General features: G+C 35.5%; 1 long non-coding RNA gene across 1 annotated transcript in view; it reads right to left on the bottom strand.

The window, feature by feature from the left end:
* Nucleotides 1-4,916: 4,916 nt before the first annotated feature.
* Nucleotides 4,917-18,264, bottom strand: part of LOC144305119 (uncharacterized) — a 55,040-nt gene continuing 41,692 nt past the window's right edge. Inside the window, exons 3-5 of the long non-coding RNA XR_013372133.1 lie at nucleotides 9,261-9,378; nucleotides 8,156-8,226; nucleotides 4,917-7,005 (exon numbers count right to left, since the gene is read on the bottom strand). This is a non-coding gene — a long non-coding RNA (uncharacterized LOC144305119). The remainder of the gene's footprint in view (nucleotides 7,006-8,155; nucleotides 8,227-9,260; nucleotides 9,379-18,264) is intronic.

Below are 18,264 nucleotides of genomic sequence, written 5' to 3'. Positions count from 1 at the left end.
TATATATATATATATATATATATATATATATATATAATATAAGTAATACCTATATATATATAAAGTTATATATATACGTAAATTTTTAAAGTCAGTTAGAATGGGGACCACAGAATGGAGTTGATAGTGTTTACCATACTAATCTGAAACATGTTTTAAAATATTTATTTCTTTATTTTTAGAGAGAGAGAGAGAGAGAGCACAGGGTCAGGGAGGGACAGAGGGAGAGGATCCTCAGGCCGATTCCCTGCTGAGTGCAGAGCCTGACCCGGGACTCAGTCCCAAATCCCTGAGATTGTGACCTGAGCTGAAACCAAGAGTTGGATGCTTAACTGACTGAAATCCCCAGGCACTCCAGCTCATTTACTTTGAAAGATGAAAAATATTTCATTGTCAGTTTATACTACAGTTTATTCATTCACCGGTTGAAGAACATCTTTTTGCTTCTGGGTTTTGGCAATTATGAAAAAAGTAGTTATGAACATGTGTGCCCAGATTTTTGTGTGTATATAGATTTTCAATTCATTTGAGTAAATATCTAGGAGCCCAACTGCTGGATTGTATGTTAAGATGCGTTTAGTTTTATTTAAAAAAAGAAAAAAAAGCTGCCAAATTGTATTCCAAACTGATGGACCATTCAGCATTCCCATGAGCAATGGATGAGAGTTCCTCACACTCTGTATCCCCATTAGCCTTTGGTGTCATCAGAGTTCTGGATTTGGGCCATTTTCATTGGTATATAATGGTATCTCATTGCTGATTTAATTTGCATTTTCCTGTTGACATAGGATATGGAATATTTTTTCCTATGCTTATTTGCCATCAAAAATTTTCTTTGGTGAGGTGTCTGTTAAGATCTTTGGCCCATTTTTTTTTTTAATGAGGTTGCTTTTTTACTGTGAAGTTTTTTATATAATTTGAGTAATAGTCCTTTATCAGCTCTGAGCTTTGCAAATATTTTCTCCCAGTATGTGGCTTGCCCTCTAATTTTCTGATACGCTTCCTTTCTTTGTGTGGATCGGAGCTTCTGACCAATATCTTTTTTCCTTTCCCTAAGGAAAGGTTCCCCAAAGAAACTTATTAAGGTTCTTTGGCAGGGTATGTCTATGGGCAATGAAATCCCTGGGTTTTTGTTTGTTTATCTGAGCAAGTATTTATTTTTCCTTCACTTTTAAAGTATAATTTAACTGGATATAGAACTTTTGAGGTTTTTGGATTTTTTTCTTTCAACACTTTAAATACTGTACTCTATATTCTTTTTGCTTATTTGGTTCTGTTGAGAATTCCACTGTAATGTGTTTTGTTGTTGTTGTTCCACACATATAGGAGATTTTAGTTCTCTATCTTCTTTCAAGATTTTATGTTGGTCTTGGTGTCCTTTAGTTTGCATACAATATGGCCAATTTAGATTTTTTGCTTTTATAATTCTTGATTTTGAATGTTATACCTTTTGAAATCGTCACACAGTTCTCAAAAATTCTGTGTTTTAAAAAATCGATTTTGTTCTTGGCTCCTTTATTTTGGGAAGTCTCTGGTGACCTAACTTCAAGTTCGCTAATTTCCTTTTGTTTCCATCAAGTCTGCTGATGAGCCCATCAAAAGCATTCTTCTTTTTTGTCACAGTGCTTTTGATTTCTGTTATTTCCTCTGATACTTCTTGTAGTTTACATCTCTCTACTTACATTATCCATCTGTTATATGTTTTCTGCTTTTTTTCATTAGAGCCCATAATATATCAATCATAGTTTATTAAATTCCCTGTCTGGTAATCCCAACATCTGTGCTATATCTGAATCTGTTTCCTATGCTTGCTTTGTTTGTTCAGACTGAATGTTCTTACTCTTTCTCATGCCTTATAATTTTTTTTCATGCCTTATAATTTTTGTATAAACTTGAGTGTGTGGTTTTATGTTACTCTGCTTGTGTGTTGTTTTGTAGCTACACATGTCAGATGCCTGCAACACCTCTGCTGGTCTTGTTTTGCCTCCTCTATTGTCTTTGACTTTATCTAAGAACTCTTCCTTCAACAGAGACGTATGGTTAAACTTGCTTAATTATAACCCACTATGATTATACTGGAGCCTTGGTGGCTGGGGGTGAGGTGTGAAGGATAGGAAGCAATCTGTAATCCTGATTAAATCTCAGTCTTTTCATGGGCATAGGTACCTCGGCTGCGACCTTCAAACATGTTCTTTGGTCCCCTCACTCTTTGTAGAGATGGGAAGGCTGGAGACCTTCCAAAAGAAAAGCTTTCTTTCCCTGGGTTGGATAAAGTTTTGGTAAAATCTTTCTCCTGGAAAAGTAGTAGTACTTGGCTGTATGGAATCCTCTGAACACATTTCACAATGGATATCCTTTGTGGATATCCCCCACCCTCCAGAGCCATGGTGGGAACTTTCTCAGCTCTCTGCCATGTGAATCTGGTACTATTCCTGCAGGAAAATCATACAAGCATGTAGATGCTCCTATGAAATCGGCCCCCAGGGCTTTCCTCACTTTCATTGAAGTCCACACTCAGACATTAGCTCAAGAACTACCATTTAAGAATTCCTACCAGTTTATGATTTCAACAGGTTCTGTTCCAGGGAAGCTGGTCTCAGCTATGACCCTAGGTTTGTTTGTTTCTTTATATTTCAGGGTAGCAATTTGCTGTGCAAACTAAGATGGGTCGAAAAAAGTCATTGATTTTTTGTTTGTCCAGCTTTTTCTTATTGTAAGCGTGCTGTGGCAACTTTCAAACTCTTCACAGGATAGAGCCAAAACAGAAAGTTTCAAAATTTTTATTGTCGAACAAATAATAGTTATCACTATTGAGCATAATAATATTAAGAACATAATAGGCTCAAACTATTTTAAAAATGTACCACTTTGATGGTTTCCTCTGGTCTAGACTAAATTAAAACTTTTTAAAAAATCACTTTACCCTGCTGTGAGACTATTTAAAAGGACATACAATGGAGAGTAATGTAAGCAATTATGAGTAAAATAAAATAAAAGACCAAGGATCGACAATTGAAATAGGACTTTGCTATTAGCCACTGTGATTTTCTTTGGATTAAAGGTTAAGAAAGATAGAAGTGAACTCATTTTTTCCTAGGGGTGAGCTCAAATTTAAGCTTCTTAGATTAGTTACCTGAAGGGGAACAAATATCAATTATGAGTTTCTTTCTTCATTGGCAGCCCCCCAGATTCAAACCAGGAACCCAGTAGTGGGAACTAAGAAATTTCCAGGCATAAAAATGCAGGTAACTTTTTAATGGAGCAAAGAAGACCACAATAAATACAGAATAAGAAAAGTTTATAGATGTGTAAAACAAACAGAAACTTTCAAAATTTTTATGAGAATCTTGGGATAGATAATGTTTGCTCTCTATTAGCACTGACTTTGCAAAGATATTTCAAAAAGAAAGAAACTAAATAACTACCTGGGGGAAGAAGAAATAAAGATGAAATATAACATACTCAGCTTGATCTCTCTGAATAATTTAGTAAAATTTACTGTTATAAAAGTTATTATCTGTTTAGTGAAAACCCATTATAACATCTACCAACTCAGCCACAATTTCAAATAGAATGAGGCAGAAGCAAGACTTATTTAAACAAATCTATTTTTTTCAAGTTCTTACAGATAATGTACAAAGGATTTAAGGCTGGGCACTAATATCAGAAGCAGTCAAAAATTTAACTCCCATTTTGCCATGAAAATTTTTTTTTACTGGCCAGCACAATAGACTTGAACTGGTTGTACATTTAGTCCCAAGCTAATAATATGCATCTTTTCTTTTGATATTTGAAAAGATATACTGCAAGGCTTATGATAAACTAAGGAAAAACTGAGATAAAGTGATTTCAATTTACAAACACCATTAAAATTTCTTGATATTTTTATTTAAATTGTGTTTTCATTGTGCTGTAATCTTTAACCAAAAACTCTATTTCTAGAAAACTAGAAATTTATTCTTTTAACCAGAGATTTGTATGCTTCCCACAAGGACTCCAAGAACTGAGATTCTAAGAGATTAATCAGGATACAAAAAAGTATCAATGAGGGCTTTAAGACATAAAATTACAAACTGGAAAACTAATACCCACCCATGTATGTACATTTTATATTTTATTTATTTTATTTTATCTTATTTTAATTTTTTTCCATGTATGTACATTTTTTTCATGTATGTACATTTTTAACAAACTCCTATTTTCTGTGGGAAAAATTAATTCCCCTAGTGAAAAAAAATTGCATAAAATCCTACGTAATTACTGCTAAAACTTTTAATTGAAACTCTTATTATCTTCCATTTAAAATATCTATGTTTTAATTAGGCTCATAGATGCAATAGTCAAATAAAAGTGAAACCAGTATAATGAAATTATTTTCTGGTTAGCAGTGATTCCTTCATTTACAATCATCCATGTATTCTTACCGTATTTGTTCAGGTTACTTTCGTTTAGCATATTTTTGGGGGGCGGGGGGAGACATTTACACCTAATGAGAAACAACTTTATTCCTAATGTGAAAGAATTTGTGAATTTATTTCTTTACTTGGAATAGACTTCAATCAAAAAAATTACATCTTATTTACAATTTGGGAGATGGAATGGTAGTATATGTATTAAAAGGTAATAAAACTATGTAAAAATATCATTACCTAAATAGGATTTCAAGTGACTCATTTATTTTGAAGAATGTTTAGGTATAATCCGATATCCACATATACATACTTATATACATATTTTCTTATAGATTCTTAAACATTATATGCCTTTTATGTGCATAGATTATTTCCCTAATGACTTCTAATCTCTCATTTGAGTAAAGTGTAAAGGAAAAGGAAGACTGTTTGTATACGATAGAAACTATTGACCATCAGCTAAATAATTGCCACCAAAACAATGACAATGGTAGAAAACGGGGATAAATTTTTGGTTTTGCCTTAGTTTTAGCTATCTGTATTTTATTTATTTATTTTGCTGAAAGCTATGATGTGTGATTAGACATTCAGTTCAATCCACAGAAGCAATTTTAAATTGTTATGCAACTAAATCTTGTATGTTCACAAACCATATTGTTTTCAATTTTTTAAAGTGCAGTTCACTAAATTAAATAACTACATGTAGGGAATCGAGAGAATCCAGCTAACTTATCTCTTTTTCCATTTATGAAATAATTGGTTTGTATTTCAAAATAAATATTTTCCAATGAGCACTGCCATGGATAAATATTTGAAGCTAACCAGATAACTATTGATATATTTTTGCATATTTGATAAAACACAACTTTTTAAAATTTTTACTTATTTATTTTAGACAAAGAGAAAGCACACATGAATGGGGGGAGGATCAGGGGAAGAGAGAGAATCTCAAGTGTACGAAGCCCAGCGTGGAGCCCGATGTGGGGCTCAATCTCACAACACTGAGATCCTGATCTGAGCTGAAATCAATGTCTGGAGGCTTAACTGACTGAGCCACCAGAGGCCCCAAGGCACATCTTTTATTCTATCTTTTTCTCCATCCAATGCATTTTTCAGTCTGTACTACGTACTATGTACCCAATACTGTGAAACACAGACACAACTTATCTTCTCAAAGACAGAGGAAGATTGGAACAGATGGAAGATATTCAGGGACAGAGAAAATAGAAATGCTTTGTGTTTGCAAATAGAGAATATTATGTGTTAAATATATGGAGAAAAGGCAAATCAATGTACAAAAGCCTGGGGCAGAGACAAGTCCACCATAGGTAACTCACTGGTTACAGATGGGATAGGTAGTGGCAAGAAATGGAGAAGGTAGAAAAAAATCCAAGTCATAGGTACCTGGAAATCTTGTCAATATGTTAGAATTATATGTGGGGATTGATGTAGACAGTGAAATGAAGAGGACGTGAAGGTAAAGAGGCCAGATTTTATGCAGTCACTTTACAGATTTTGGCCAGTGGTGCGACTGGGTGGCTCATTCAGTTAAGCATCTCTCTCTTGATTTCCGCTCAGGTCATAATCTCAGGGTTATGAAAGTGAGCTCTGCTCAGGCTCTGTACAGGACATGGAGCCTGCTTAAGGTTCTCTGCCCTTCCTCTCTCTCTCTCTCTGTCTCTGTCTCTCTCTCTTTCACATACACACACACACACACACACACACACACACACACACACACAATAGGCCAGTATCTGAAGGAAGATTTCAACACGGTAGTGTCTGAGGTTGCATTTTGAAAAGATAATCTGTGATAGAATGAGGGAGAGCACGAAATGATAATACCCTAGAACGAGAAGATGGCTATTGAGATACAAAAATATTCACAAATTTGAACTGTATTTAAGTGGGAGAATAGATAGTATGTAGAGGTAGAGCGATCATCTGCAGGATGATGAGTCAAAGGGTAATCATAGATTTCTGGATCCACCAGCCAAGTGATAATGATCCTGAGTTTGGAAGCAAAGTAATTAGTAGGAAGGATATAGTACTGTCAATTTTAAAACTCAGGAGTCTTAAACATGTTGAATTGTAAGATGTGACAAAACTCAATTTCACTTGAGCCCTGTGGTCTTTGAAAGTGGACAATGAAGAAACTCATTTCCCTTTATGTCCCTGCAAGGATCTTACTGCATGACTTAGATAAGACTTGCAGATGCCCCTTCATTACTTACGATGAAGTGAGACACAGATCCTCCTGATTTTCCCTCTTTGTCTCATCAATAATTAGCTGAACTGTTTTGTTTTCACTGATCAATCAGAACAAAGTGCTTGTTAACCAAATTTTAGTTATGTTTCTTCTAGGACCCTGGGCTTTAACCCACCCTTACCTGAAGCCAATAGTCACTTTAATAGGCGCTCATGGGAACGGGCTAAGCTCAGACCAAAACATTCGCTGGGGGCTCCTGGGTGGCTCAGTCAGTTCAGAGTCTGCTTTAGGCTCAGGTCATGATCCCATGTCGGGCTCCCTGCTCAGTGGGGAGCCTGCTTCTCCCTCTTCCTCTGCTGCTTTCCCTTTTTGTGCTCACTCTCTCTGCCAAATAAATAAATAAAATCTTAAAAACAAAACAAAACAAAACCAATATTCCCTGATCTGTGACATCATTCCACCCTCATTCACTCACCTTCCTCATACCCGGTTCTTTCTAGCTTTGTCTACTCCTATAAAGAAGAGCCCTTGACAGGCTAACCATTCAGCACATCTCATGGTTGGAATGCCCTCCTGATTGCAGCAGCTCCCCTCATTTATTTCTCCCTTTCCCTCCTTTTCTCCCTTCCTCTTCATACTGAATAAGCAAAGGTTAGGAGGTACAACTAACTCATTTGAGGAATTAAGTTAAACTTCTTGAAGAAAATGGCTGAACAGCGATTTGAAGAATAATAAGAATTAGGATAATTCTTATTATTAGGCAAGATAATAGGCAAGAGAACAGCATGTTCGAAGAGGGGTTGCTGCCCTTGGGTGGCGTGGTGGGGGAGGCAGACTGATAGTGAAGCTCCAGGTGACTAATAGCAGGTGAGTGTAGGAAGGCTGAAGAAGAAGGCATGGGAAATTCTACATCTCCCAATATGTGTATGTATATGTACGTCTGTCTATCTATCGATCTACCTGCCTATGAATGAATACCAAGCTAAAAATGTAGACATTACTCTGAAAATGATAGGAAGTTGTTAGAGGGTTTTTAGCAGAGAAGTAACATAATCAGATTCATGTCTTCTGGGGAAAAAAAAGAAAAAGAAAAAGTTATTCCTCTAAAAAGGTCACTCAGGAACAGGGAGATGACACATTTTATAGATGAGACACTGAAAAGCGGTTACTTGAATCAAGAAAAGTAATGACGGATCTTGGGTTAAGATGGTCAGGGACAAGAAGAGTAAGGGAGGACGGATGGGATTCGGGGCACAGAAAGTCCTGTCTCATACCTCATATGGCTGAAAAGTAATATATGCCTACGATTCACTCAGGATATGTGGCGAGGCAAAGTCATGTTCTGCTATGACAAGAAAAATGATTTTCTACTGTGTCCCTAACGTGGAATTTAGGAACGAGTGATTTTAAGTTATGTGCCTGTGCGTGTGTGCGTGTGTGCGTGTGCGCGTGTGCCCACAACCATGCTTGTCTCTGTTTGTCCGTCTGTATGTGTGTTTCTTCTCTTCCAGGAGTCTTCAGCCCAAAGACTTACTTCTTGGTATTTCCTTCCGTTATAATGCATTTCTCAAACACCTTTATTTTTTCCAAAAGCTGATCATCTTCCTGAGAATGAAAACCAAGAATTGTACTATCTTTTCTTGGAGAAGATTATAAATGATCAGACTCTAATATTTTCAGATAAATGACAGTTTTAATGTTAGCAGTAAAAGCTTTACAAGTGTAAAAGATAACGTGTATATTAAAAAGTAATGCACATAGTAACCTTCATTTTAAAATAATATTTGATTTCAAGTGATATTTTGCTATGATTGCACATTGTAGGTAATATATAATCATTGGACATATATTAGCATTTAATTCTAAACATATATATAATTTTGCCTAATGACTGTGATAAAATGTTTAAACTTCCCAGCAATCATAATAGGGTTTTGACCTTTGCTTAGGTAATTTGTTTATTTTTAATCATTTCAGTAAAGTAGTAATTGGATTGGTTATATTCTAAGAAATTGTATTATTGTTCCTCGTGGAGAATAACCTTACAAACTGACTTCCATCAGTTGCTATCTTAATTTAATGCTGCATAATACCTTCTTTGTTTACTTGGTGCTCAGCTGAGTATTAAATGGAATCATTTACACAGAAACCTGAACTACAAATATGATAGTTTATTGGCGGAATGTACACTGCATGAATATTTGTACCGGGTTTTTCCCTCTATTATACAGAGGATGAACATGCTTTGATGTTTTCAATTACTCAATAGAAGAATTATATGATGTTATGAATTCAGCTTAAAAATATCCTTGCCAAGAGAAATCTGGTCGAGGCCCATGTTTGGGAGATCTTTTTGATGAACTCACATACTTGGTCAGCAGCGCATTTTGTTGTTTCTTTTCACTTTTGTTTACTTAATTTATTATCTACAACTTATCCAAGTAATCTTTCCAACATCCTTGGTTGAGATAAATGCTGACTTAGAAGCCAATTATTCACGTAAAAAGTTACTCAGTGCTTACTTCCACGAATAATCTATGAAACTATACAGGGAGTACAAAGAAATAGAAATAATTTAGGATAAAAATGAGTTGATGAATAGCTATAATGTCAGGTGGGATATAATCACACATACATACCTTGTTCCAGAAGAGGAGGGTGTCACATTTTTGCTGTCTTCACTGTGTTTGTGTTGTTGTGGGAGCAATCTTGAAGGGTAGGTTAGTGAAGGAACTGGAATTTCACCTGGATCTAGAACTAAGAATAAGTTGTTGATGGGCAAAAAGATGGCATAGTAAACACTGGACACACTTTGAGCAAAAGTATGTGCGAGGAATGTGGGAGGTACGGGAGAGCCAGTAATCTATTTTGGGCAAAAAACATTAATTACACATTAGTGTGGTTATTGATAGGGCTGACATGTATTTTGCAACAAAACAGATAAGAACTTGATTAAGCAAGGAATTCAGATGTCATTTGTGAGACTATGGAGTTTCACCGATGAAAAAAGAAGAGGAGGAAGAAGAAAAGGAGGAGGAGAAGAAGGACCCAATGCACCTGAGGACTTCCCCTGTTGCAGATACAGAGCAGGTTGGCCAGGAGGCTGTATTAATAGCACAGGCTGCATATAATGAGTCTGGTAAATAGAAAGTTGGATAAGACTCAAAGGTATAAACCAAGAAGACTTCATTTTTTTTCTTTATTTTAGCCCTAAACCAATGTTTTTGAGCACCTCCTATCAGCAAGGTATCAAGAATAGAAATGGAGGGCAAAGGTTTTTTTCTCTGAAGTAGGTGAGTGGGTTGTGCACAGGAGGGACAGTTTACTAAGATTGGAAAGTGAGCCTGAGTAATCGTTGGGCAGAGAAAAAGGAGTGGTTATGATGTCCTAAGTTTATTTATCTAAACTTATAGCTCCACTGTTATAGGAAGGGTACATTTAAACAGAGATGACTTTTGCTCTGGACAGACAGATCTGGATATTTCAGTTAGCCTTCTTAATTCTAATCTAGAATTTTAGAGAAAAGTGAAAGCAGAACTAACTCCTCTATTTGCTCTTGTCTTGAAATATTATGACCTTTTAGTCCATTTCCTTGCCTGGGTTTTTACACACGCCGCATGATAATTCTATTTCTATATTGATTGAACTTTGGAATCTTCTCATTATTACCATCATTTTCTGCTGTAAATATAATATCTGGTTACACTTATTTAGCAACTACTACACATCAGCCACTTTGTGTTTCTATAATCTGCATAAACCTTGGTATTTCAAACACCCTGAATTCTTTTACATATGTTATTATTGTATAGAAACAGAAATTTTATATTGTTTTCCAGTGCACATCAGAATAAGCTCCCAATATAGACCTAATTGAAATGAGGTGTGTTTTCTAACAGACTCTAGAGATAATACGTAGAAACACTTTGTTCCATAATCACTATCAAGGATGCATATCATATGATGATCATTGCCAGTAAGAGAAGTCTAAATAAGAGACTTGTTGATGAAACACGTGTTTAGCATTTACTTTGAATAATAAAGTACCACTGCCAATATAGAAGTGGATGCAAAGATATTGGATTTTAAAGTAGATAGAGCTTGCTTTCTTCCCTCTTCCCCCCCCCCCCCCTTAAGTTATGGAAGTGTTGCTGCACCTTAAATCCTAAAAGACTATATATATATATATATATATATATATATATATATATGTATTTTTTTTTTAAATTGAGGAACAGAAGGGGAGTGTGTTAAATTGTTGAATGCTCTATGGCCCCATCCTCTAGTGCATGAAGAAGAGACTGTGAAATACTATTGAAAAGCCCAAATAACCTTGATTTCAGGGCATCTTCTGAGTGCTGTAACTGCCTCATTAGGCAAACTGTTCACTAGTTGATTGTCATTGCTCTAGGACAATACAGAATAAGAATTTATTCTTTCTCTTTTTTGATTGCAATATTCAATAAAATTATCCTAAAGACAGAAACAAGGTAAAAAAAAAAAAGCAATTATCTAAAATACCTTTTTCCTAAGTATAACAATAAGGATGCATCTACGATTATCTATATAACTTTAACTCTGTCCTTCTAATAAATGTAATACAGCTGCAGAATCTAGACAGGAGATTATGAACAACCATGTTATTTTTAACGAAGTCACCTGGTGGTTTAGATGCAAGTGACTCACAAAGATGAAGACTGTATCTAGCTTTATTCATAATATGAATAGTGTATTTTTTTAGTTTTCAAGTTAATAAATTCTGGAGAAATCATGTATGATCTCAAGTGTTAGCTTCCATTTCATTCATCCTATTTGAGCCACATTTAATATATATCAAAGCTGATATTTCTGAGAAAATTTAGTTCCAATATCATAGAATGTGACACTCCATTGTTAGGTTTATACAAATTTCGTGTTGCTGTGTCTTATTTGAGAATTGATTATTTATGCCCCCCTTTATACCTGATAATCTTCGTTATTCTGAAATCTGCTTTCTCTGAAATGAATATAGCTACTCCAGCTTTATGTATCATTGAACATGTCCTATTCTTTACCCTGAATCTATCAGAGTCTATATTTAAAATGGGTTTCTGATAGAAAGTGAATCGTTGAGTTCTTTTTTAAATCCACTCTGACAATCTCTGTATTTTGATTGGTGTGTTTAGATCATTCACATTTATCTATAACCTCCTATTGATTCTGTTTCTTTAGAGAACCCAGACTAATATAGCCATCAATGGCCTACATGCTGTCACGGGAGTTTTAGACTTTAAGCAAACATAAATCATTAACCAGTTAGCTTACTTCCCTCTTTGGTGGTACAAGTCAAAGTTGGACATGCAGGGGCTCCTGGATATAAGTATAGAGATTTCCCAGTCCAATTGAACTTCTCTCTATGAGGCCATGTAAAAAATTTTGAGAATGTGATTAATCATACAATATATTGTTTATATGTGTATATATATATATATATATATATATATATATATATATTTATGGATGCATATGTGCATGGTAAAAAAATATAAAGAAAAGCAAGAAAATGATAGAATAATTATTAGCACTTGGAAGAAAGGAAGAGGATAGGATTTGGGACAAGAGCATTTAGGACACTTAGGAGTGTCCTAAGATATCGGTTCTGATTAATTTCTTAAACTCCATAGTAGGCACAGGTGTGTTTATTAGGAGTCATTACACTCTACTTACATGCTGTCACCATTCTAGCACCTTTGGACTTATTTTCACTGAATTAGTTTGAATGTTTTTGCTTATGAACGCCTTATATATTACAATGATAGTGTGAGCCATCCCCGTTTTACCAGTGTGAATGCTGACCTATAGCAAGGCCACGTCAACATCGTGATCCCACACGGCTAGCCAGACTGAGCCTGGAGTCTAACACAGGAGTCTGTCTCCAGAGCCTGTGCTCTTAACTATTATATATAAATTAAAGAATGCTCCAAAATAAAGAAGAATTGGACCAGTCAACATGTAACCTAGCTTACGGTATACGTCTGGGTGTCTTCGGGGCCGAAGGCATACCAAGGCTGGTGGTAGCCGAGTGAGGACTTTAGCAGTTTTTTTCACATGGTGGATATTCTGGGCAGTTTCCAGTGCTTCCCCTGGAGATGGTTTGCAAACAACACACAGATACAGATATACTTGTTCTTAGCCTTCTGGGAGATACTAGGAAAATGGAAAGCATAACCTCCAGAGGTCAGCACTCTGCTAATGCACGTCAGAAACAAGAGGAATGAGCAGAGGGACAGTTCCTTCCATTCCCTGATGTTCTTATCTTGCGTATTTCTGATGAAAGACTTGCTCATCACAGGGGAGCGACCTGTGGCTCTTCTGTCTGTGGGGATGGAAACTACTGCTTTACGTTCAGACTTTGTGTCTAGTTAATATATTTGTGTATTTGTATCCTTTAAATGTTCACATGTATATTATAAACTCATATATAGTATATATGAAAACATGGAGGTATATATTTTGTTCAGTTTTTTAATCAAGTGCAACACATTTATGTATGGAAAAGATCTAAGTCTTCATCTTTTTTTAAAAAAAAATAGGAGGACAGTTTGTCAATGTAGAAAAGGAAACATGCATCACTGCCACGTTATTCTCTGAAATCAGTGAGACTGGGTTTTAAAAATCCTACTGTAGGTTATGTCACCTCGAGCAACTTATCTAGATTCGGGGGCATTTCTAGTTTATTTGCAAAATAAACATGCAAGTACATCACTGGTGATGTAATAATTAAAAGAGATGATGGAAGTTTATTATACAGTAAGCCTTCAGTTAAATCTTCAAAGTTAATTCCAATCACTATATCCTGATTCCACTGAGTCATTATTTCTAAAGATACTTAAATGCTTTTTGTGCATTTTTCCTTGCTCTGAATGCTTAGAGTTCCAAACTATAATCATTTTCTGAGATTTTACCTCATGTGTCAATGAATAAGATAAAGTCCTAAGAAGCAAGTAACCCTCAGTTTGAAGTTTCTGGGTATTGATTATTCAGATTTTGGCTTCCCAAAAGGCATACCTCTCCTTTACAAAATGAGGTAAGTGTTAAACTTTACTAAATCATATGGGTATTTTGAAAGCTAGAGTCTAAAACTAAAGCAATTAGATTGAAAAAAATAGAGAAAGTAAGATTTCAAAAAGCAATAAAATAATAGCTCAGTCCTTGGGTAATCCTAAATAATAAGCACTTGTTCTATGTCAGCCTAGTGGGGAAAAAATAAACTTATAAAAGGTAATTTAGTGAACAGCATTTTTTGTCCACAATACGCTATGGGTGAGTGGTATCCAAATGTTTGAAAAAGAAAAAAAAGTCGTTTAATTTACCATTCGGAAAAATGCCTTTGTCACTCAATTCTAACATATGTTGAGAGAGAGAAAAATCACAATGATTTTTTTTAATGTCACTTATATATGAGAACCTGCTTGCAAGTCAGTTTTGCAAAAGGATAACTGCTAAAAACAACTGTGAGAAACCACCATGGGTTGTCATGTTTGGGGACGATTGTCACATCACTTAAGCCTTACAAGCTGTTTTTGTTCACACTTTATTAAGAGTGTTGGCTAAAAGAAAGTTATATCACTTTATCTATAACTTTGCCCATTTTCACATATTAATTCGTAACAATATAAAAATTTATAGTTAAATGTAATCATATGTATTCATCATTAACAATCTCAGTGCAAAGATAGCTAGAGCTTTGCAGCCATGTGAAAAGAAGTTCATATATATATTTTAAAGATTTTATTTATTTTATTTTAGGGACAGAGAGAGAGAGTGGGGGAAGGGACAGAGGAAAGGGAGAAAATCTCAAGCAGACTCTGCACTAAGTGTGGAGCCTGATGTGGGGCTCCATTCCACAACCCTGAGATCATGACCTGAGCTAAAACCAAGAGTTGACGCTCAACCAACTGAGCTACCGAGGTGCCCCAGGAAGTTCTGATTTGAAAATGGTTTTTTTTTTTTTGAAAATTTGTTTTTAAATGACTTTTTTAATGCATGTTTGACTTATTACGAACTAAAAGCAGTATAACAAATGACAGAGACTCACAAAATATATAAACTATGGAAAACGTTGTTTGCCCACTTTATGTAATGATTTAAGAAAATGAATTCACTGATTCTTATGAAGGGCCTTTTATAAAAGGCATGGCCTGAAATATTTTGGTTAATTAAATCCATTTATAAATTGATAAGGTCTTAACATAACATACTATATCATCTGGACAAAATTCAAAGTTTATTTGTAAAATCAGAAAACAATTTATACTTTCAATATTCCACTTGTTAATGAGCAGGGGAACCATGCAGACAATATCACTACACAGAAGCAACTCATTAAGGATAGGAAGAGGAAAAGCAAAATATCTCTTAGAGAGGTCTGTTTTATAAAGTTTAGCCAACAGCTAATTTCAAGACAGTAAGATGATAGGAAGAGTTTAGAGTGATAACTAGGTAATATTTTGAGATATTACATGGGTAATGTGAGATTATTATCATCTGATGAAACTAATAACTCGAAATTATGTATATAGCCTAATTGACATATTACATCAATTTTAAGATACAGTTTTGATCTCTAACAATCCTAAAAGCCGCTCCTCTATTACTATGTCTAGTCTTTCTGACAATCATACAAGTTAAACGTCATAAGCTGCACTTTTCAGATAAACAATAGTATCAAAAAAGAAGCACAGTCTGAGATGTTCAGGAAATGACATATTTCTGTGGCCAGTAAGTGCATACACCGTGGGTCCCACCCGGACCTGCTGGGTTGCAAGAACCCTGGCAGGCACACCCTGGCCAGGGGATCGCTGGGGGCAGCAGTGAATTAGATGAGGAGGCTCCCCTTGGGCTTTTTCACAGGTGCACAGAAGCCACGCCACACATCATGGGATTTAAGTCATGCACAGAGAGACAAAAGCTAAAGGTTCATTTTTATGCTTCTTTTGTAAAATGACCTCCCTTACCTGATTAAAATATATATATATATTCACTCCAAAGTCCCACATAAACGGGTTGTTTTCAAAACCCTGAGGGCTCCCTCAGCTAGCTTCCTTCACCACTCCAGGATCCCAGAGCACAGAGTGACCCTAGCCTAAGGTTCCCAGGACCTTCTCCATGTAAAATGCTGCCAGATTCGTAGTCATAAGCAACATAACAGGTGCGATAACTGGGTTTTCTATGACCGCACAGTGTGGTAACTAAATCAGTCTTATGACTCGGAGTACTGGTCTAAAATCCAACTCCTGCATGAGTTCCCAATCGTTCACCATTATTGGTAATTTCATGAAAGTGCATTTTTTTCTTTGTTGTCATAATATTTATATGCACAAATCACTCATGAATTTTTATTCTACCGTGATGATCGGTCCAAGGCAGGATTGGTTGATAAGGGCTAGGGCGTCTCAAATAAAAAAAAAAAAAACCAAAACTTAATTATTTGTGAAATTCAGGCAATAGTAAGATCTTGTAATTCTATAAGAAAGATAATTTAAACTGAATCACTGATGAAGACTGTCAGTGCAGTGTAAACACATATTTAAGTAATGAATTCTCTTTTCCACTTTCATATATGTTACCCTAAAATTAGTGTGATCTTATACAGGTAAGGACAAATGTATGCACATTAAATTTGCAACATCAGATATGTTAAATTGGTACTTGATATAAAAAAATCCCTTTATATCATGCATAATATATCAAACAATACATCACTTTGCATGGACATTACATTGAGGGGATCAATACTATTTTAGAAAAAAGAGACCAAAAAATGCTATGGGCAACACAAGCAGTGTTTTTACACTTTTTCAACAGTAATCTTTATGCTCCCCGCCCTCTCCTGTGGTTGATTTAAAAGTTACAACTTCAAAAAAAAAGCCAATAGAGTGTTCATCGGAATTTTCAACTTCACAGCACCACTCGATTAGTTATGTGTTGATCACTGCTTGAAAGTGAGTTGAAATGTGTCCTGGCAAGTTGTTGCACAAATGTTCCAAATGGCTAAAGCCTTTTCTTTTCCAAATTAGACAATTCAATTCTTTTATACTGGAGTCCTTATCAAGCCCTTTGCCTCTAGAAAATCACACAGGCTCTCTTTGAAACGCCCTAAAATAAAAATTTTATAGAGGGAAGATCATAGACACTAAAAGTGAAAAGGCCTGTTACATCAGAATTAAAAAGGAGTCGCAAATGCTCAGCGAGAACCTTGATGAAGTCGTTAGCTGTAGAGGTTGACAGTAAGAACTGTCCCTCCCAGCTGTTGTAAGTCTAGGATGAGCGTAAATTTTGCGTGTGTTTAATTTAAAACAAGAAGAACAAGAGGCATTCGTGTTGCCCTCATGTCTTGACCTAATTTTGCAACTGCAAAAACCTGCACGGCCATCTAATTTTGACTTGGTGTTTATTTTTGAAAACATTTTTGGCAAGTGATTTTGCTTCCCTCCTGCATCCCTGCCCTCCAGCCTATTTTTCTTGTTAATGGAGAGCATCATGTGGATGGGACAGCCCATTCGGAGAAGAGCACCTTGAAATTAGCGCCCCGTTGCTTCAACAACAGCAACAACAGCAGCAACAAAAATTCAGAATAAGTGCAACAATTTAAAATGCTAGCCCTAACGCTCCCTGGAATGTACACCTATCGCTACTCTGAGTGTGTGCTTAGAGAGTTTTCTTCCCCTGGAAGTAGAAAAAAAAAATAGAAAAAAAAGAATAAATGAGAGGAAGAGAGGAGCAGGACCCATGTATTTCCTGACTTTTCTTTGGACTAGAAATAAAACTGAAATTTAAACCTATTTCTGATGGCAGGCTTCTCACAAGAACTGAGAAGGAGTTACCACACTTACTTCTCCCTAAAGTTTGTAGCCTACTTACACATGGACAAGTAATAAAGAGCAATAAGAAATAAAACCAGAACCAAGAAACTGAAGCTAGATTTTTGATACCATATTCAACGAATGATTTTGAAACATAGCTTTTCTTAGAACTATTTGGTGAATGTTTGTATCAACCGTGACTACGCCAGATGTTTTAGTAGGTAAAATATGGTCAAAAGGTGGCCAGTTTAAATGTCCTCCTTTTTCTCTGTGATCCAGATTAATACTTCTGTTCTTCTGACTAGAAATAATTTTTGTCTATAGTTTGCAATTTGATTTTGTTACTATTCAGATCTTTAGCGTGGCTTTACTTTAGGCTTTTTTAGGAGTGATTTTAATATGAGTGATTTTTATTTTAGCATAGTTTTAGATCGACAAAATGACTGTCAGTATAATCCAGACAGTCTCTGTATGCCCCATGCCAACTTTCCCCATTGCTCACAGAGCGGAGGTCAGATTTGTCACCATTAATGAACAAATAATGATACATTATTATTACCCAGGGTTTTTACTCGTTTCCTCAGTGTTTCCCTAAAAGAGATGCCTCTTCCAATCTTTTATTTCCATCAGTAGGCACTCTACTCGTGAATATTTATTTTCCATTTTGCATTACAATCCAATAATAGTTTTCCTTTCTTACTCAAATTATTTTAGCTTTGAGTACTGAGAGCTCATTAAGTTGGCCCCTGAATCCTTTCGAAATTTCCATCATTGAAGTATTTTTGTTTCATTTGTTTTA

The sequence above is a fragment of the Canis aureus genome, chromosome 35 (genome assembly GCF_053574225.1).
Source record: "Canis aureus isolate CA01 chromosome 35, VMU_Caureus_v.1.0, whole genome shotgun sequence".
Taxonomy (NCBI): domain Eukaryota; kingdom Metazoa; phylum Chordata; class Mammalia; order Carnivora; family Canidae; genus Canis; species Canis aureus.
This window is presented reverse-complemented; position numbering and strand designations above follow the sequence as displayed.